The 4,557-nt window shown below is 52.4% G+C and overlaps 1 long non-coding RNA gene and 1 other non-coding gene across 2 annotated transcripts; both read left to right on the top strand.

The window, feature by feature from the left end:
- The first annotated feature begins 2,518 nt into the window (after nucleotides 1-2,518).
- On the top strand, nucleotides 2,519-2,627 carry LOC141576884 (U6 spliceosomal RNA). The gene has a single exon (XR_012505310.1). It is a non-coding gene; the product is annotated as a U6 spliceosomal RNA (small nuclear RNA).
- Nucleotides 2,628-3,193: 566 nt separating this feature from the next.
- Nucleotides 3,194-4,129, top strand: LOC141576871 (uncharacterized). Its single transcript, XR_012505297.1, has 2 exons — nucleotides 3,194-3,715; nucleotides 3,926-4,129. It is a non-coding gene; the product is annotated as an uncharacterized LOC141576871 (long non-coding RNA).
- The last annotated feature ends 428 nt before the right edge of the window (nucleotides 4,130-4,557 follow it).

The raw sequence follows: 4,557 nt of genomic DNA, 5'->3' as shown, positions 1-4,557 counted from the left end.
ACCTAGGCCCAGAGAGCAGTTCGGCTCCGAGCATTCACGGAGAAGTTCGCCGCCACCTCAGTCCTGTCCCCCACCCCCGCCCTCCCCCACGCCTCAGCCCCCAGTGAAGGAGGAATCATGAAGTGGCCGCACTTAGGCTAAGCCAATTTTTGGCTTTATGCTTACTGCTTGCTTTTAGAACGATCAGCAAACTCGACTGACCAGACACCGCTCCCAGCTCCAGGCCCACTGTTAAAAACAGCTAAAGTTGTCGATTCTAACTGTTTGATTTGACCTTCCTCTGATCGTTCAACTTGACAATCATGTTTGGCGTCTGAGTCTTTCCCCAGGAAGGGAGTCACGGGAGGATAAGCTCAGGAGAACGACCAGCCCCCTCCCACCCCGAGTTCCTCCGTGGCGCTGGTGCCGCCGGGTGAGTCTGACCAGATAAAGAAGGTCACGGGCTGATGACCTAGTAGACCACCAGGAGGTCCCATGTTACCAGACACTCATCCAGATTTAGGAGGAAGTTTCATCAGAGACCCTTGTTGATCATGAGCACCTTTTGTGCTCCCGCCTGTTGTGATTCCCTTTCATGCTCCAACCTGTTCGTCCACAGAAGCATGAAACCCCAACCCCAAGACGGGTTCACAGTTTGGAGGGCACTAGCCTGCTGTGAGTCCCCTTTGCCCAGCAAAGCAATCAAGCTGCCTCTTTTCTTCTAAACTCTAAGACCCTGTCTCTGGGTTATTTGGCTCGTCAGGGACGGGGTGGGGGAGGGCGATCTTTCGGCAACACCCGCAGAAGTTTCCCTGAGTGGCAGGAACCAGCGTGGCCCTCAGGCCTCAGCCCCGCAGGCAGGCAGGCAGGCAGGCAGAGTTGGAGCGACCGTTGGTCCCGCCCCCGCCCGCGCACCACCCCCCTCGCCCCCGCCGCTGCTTCCGCCGCCGCCCCCGCCGCCGCTTCTGCCGCCGCCGCCGCCGCCGCCGCCGCCGCCGCCGCCGCCTCCCAGGCCTTCTCCACCGATCGGTCCCAAATCGACTGACTGTCTCCTGGAAGCGGGGGCGGGGACGTCAGGAGGATCCATTCGACAGGGCCTCGTTCAATCGCTTCATTCAAATGCAGAAAGCTCTGTGCTCAGGTCAGAGCCTTTGACTTGGCCTCCGGCTCCTCTCTGTTGAACGGCTTTTGTTCTTTGGTTTCAATTTCCCCACCCTTAGGCCACCCCGTCCCAACTGCACGGAGGGAGGCGGGAGGGAGGGGGAGAATCTCGCCTGGTCTCAGGCCAAAGGAGTCCCCTCCTTTTCCTAATCTGGGTAAACCCCACTACACCGTTTGAGAATCATGGAAGGGCATGGAAGCAGACCTCTGACTTGATAGATTCCTCTGGGATGGGAGACTTTAAAAAAACAAAATTCTTTTTCCCCTGCTTCCAGGGAGGCAGAAAGGAGGGCCAGAGTGTTCCTCTTGCCTCGGGCAGTTCTTTGTTTGTTTCTTTCTTTCTTTTGTTAAATCATTTTTTTTTCCTTTTTTTCTTCCAGTTTTATTGAGACAGAGTTGACATACAGCAGTGTATACTTTTGGGGGGGGCGGGGAGAGGAATTCGATTTTATGTATTTATTTTTGACCGGAGGTACTGGGGATTAAACCCAGGACCTTGTGCTTGCTTGCCAAGCACACACTCTACCACTGACCTATACCCTCCCCCTTGGCCAGTTGTGAAGTCCCTTTCATTCAGCATAGTCCATCGGGCACATTTTGGGGCAGCCTACTCTGGACCCCAACATTTCCCTATTCTGTAACTTCCCTGGAAGTTTTACACATTAAAAGCTGGGCTGTTGACTGTGCGTGTGCGTCCGTGCGTGCGTGGGTGCGTGCGTGCGTCTGAGCGTGCATGCGTGCGTGTGGTGTGGGGGCAGGAGGGAGGGAATAGTTTCCTAGAGGGCCTGCGTTTCATGGACCCAGTTTCTTAGTTCTGAGAACAGGTCTGTTCAAGGAAACAGTTGTAGTATCTCGTCTCAGGAGGCGGTGGTGTCGATGGGCTTCTGAAGCTAGGCCTAGGGAGCAAGCAGTCAGGTATCGCCTAAGAGGCACTTGTGTGGAAAACCAAAGTACAGCACAAAGGTTAATCATTGGAGCAGATGAGAAACCAGATTCAGGGCCGGGAGTAGGGGGTCAGTCTGGTAGGAGATTTCCACACATCGGGGTCATCGAAACGGCTCGAGCAGTATGAAATGCCTCTGATGATGTCCTGGGGTGTTCGGCTCAACTCTCTGAGCGGCTCCTCCAAAAACAGGCCCTAGGATGGTTTCCACAGGAGCTGTTGTGGCCATTTCTCTGACGTTTACCTCCCGTTGCCCAGCTTCAGTCTGCAGGGCTTCAGGAGACGGAGCATTTTAGTACTCAATGATGCCAAGACAAAAGAGTGAGAGAAAATGGGAAACGTTCGTGGAGATGGTCCTAGGCAGATAGTGGAGGCAACTAGAAGACTTTCAGTCTCCGGGCCGGCTTTCAGGTTGAGACAAAAACCCTAAGGCAAGCGCTTGCTGCCACAGCACATCGACTAACACGGGAACCATCCAGAGAAGATCAGCACGGCCCCTGAACGTGGACGACACACACACATACGTGAAGCGTTCCGTAGCTTTAGTGATGTCAGTCACCCAGAGAAAGACAGATATCCTATGCCATCACTTCTAGGTGGGATCTGAAAGTAAGTCAAGACACCCATCCATACATAAATAACTCCATTTTAAAAAGACTCCAAGGAACCTATTTACAAACCAGAAACAGACTGGACTCGCAGACATGGAAAAGAAACCGATGGTTAACACAGGGGACAGGGTAGGGTGGAGGAACGGGGGAGGGCAGAGGGATAAATCAGGAGTTTGGGATTAGCAGATATAAACCACCCTATACAAACTAGGTACACAAGTAGGTCCTACTCTCTAGCACAGGGAACTATGTTCAATAGCTTGTAATAACATATCCTGAAAAAGTATACGTGTGTGTGTGTGTGTGTGTGTGTGTGTGTGTGTGTGTGTGTGTGAATAAGTGAATCACTATGCCGTACGTCATAAATGAACACAACATTGTAAGTCAACTATACTTCCATTGACAGAGAGTTCCTACAATAAACAGGCAGGCAGGCAGGCAGGCAGGCAGGCAGGCAGACAGACACAGACACAGACACAGACACACACACACACACACACACACACACACACACACACACACACACACGCCCCACAGACACAGGGGAACCCTAAGGAAAACGAGTAGCACTAGTATCTCTTATCCATGCATGTCTATCCCAGTTTAATGGAAACCTAAGTTTTTGCCTCCAAGTCAATGATGCTAATAACTCTGCTGCCAAGAATAGAAAAACCCTCACGGAGGATTTCTGAATCCCAGAAGGGTCAGGGAGGGAGAAAAAGAGAAAGGGTGCCATTCTGCTGACAGAGGTATGATAGTTACCATGTGGGTGTCCGCCTCTAAAAGGAAAGGAAGGGGAAAAAACAAAAGTTTATTTTCCCTTGTATCTGAAAAGAAAAAAATTTAAAACTCAATCCTCTTGGAGACAAGAAGTCGTACACACCTCATGTCACTGATTCTCCTCCTCCACCTCCTCCTCCTCCTTCCTCTACTTCTTCTTCTAGTCTATACCTCCCATGGATTCTGACGACCTTGCCTGATGATGGCGGGTGATGGGGGCAGAGATCGATCCTTCTGAGAAGTAAGTTGACAAGCGCTTTAGTGAAGCCTCATAGGATTTACCCAGTGAAGCCAGTGCCTTCGTCCCTGGAGGCTGCGGAAAGTATGTCCCCAAGTCACATACGCATGTGTTTGTCTTTTGTTGTCGTTGTTGTTGTTGGTGGTGGTGGTGGTGATGGTGTGTGTGTGTTTGTTTGTTTGTTTATTTGTTTGTTTGTTTGTTTGTTTGTAGCAGTGTCCTGGCCATGCTGAGGGCATCAGGCTTGCAGCGGGGGAAGGAAGGCTTCAACCCCTTTGGAAGTCATACCTACCATCCCAAGAACGTCTGGATGACCCCTACTATGTGGCAGTTGAATGGGGGCCAGTTACTGGGGTTCAGCGGGTCCAGAGAGAGGAGGTCTGAGGCCTCTGGGGACAAAAAGTTTGTACGTATGTATGTATGTATGTATGGCCAGTTGACTGTTTTTGCGGTCCTATAGGAATCTTCCTGCCCCTGTCTATTGAACAATGGGAGTCATCTTCCAAGTGCCCTGACACCAGACACCACGGTGGGTGAAGGAATGCGGGTGGGGTGGGGGTGGGTGGGGGAGGTCATCCAGGGAGCTGGGAGAAACCGAGCACGTCCGTGGGTCGGTGGGTCAGCCTGTCGGATGGTCGCCATGCTGGGTTTCCCCTAACCCAGGCCATTTGCCGAATGGACAGAACAGACTGGGGCCACGTGTGCCACCCACCCTCTTTCCGGAGGCTGTGGTCCACTGTGTTTGCATGAAAGTCAGTGAAGGAGGCATCTCCTCGGGACTCGGTTCCGTCCCTTTCACAAGAGCCTCCACTTTGGATGACAGCCAGCCAGCCAGCCAGCCCTCG

This window comes from Camelus bactrianus, unplaced genomic scaffold (assembly GCF_048773025.1).
Source record: "Camelus bactrianus isolate YW-2024 breed Bactrian camel unplaced genomic scaffold, ASM4877302v1 HiC_scaffold_42, whole genome shotgun sequence".
Taxonomy (NCBI): domain Eukaryota; kingdom Metazoa; phylum Chordata; class Mammalia; order Artiodactyla; family Camelidae; genus Camelus; species Camelus bactrianus.
This window is presented reverse-complemented; position numbering and strand designations above follow the sequence as displayed.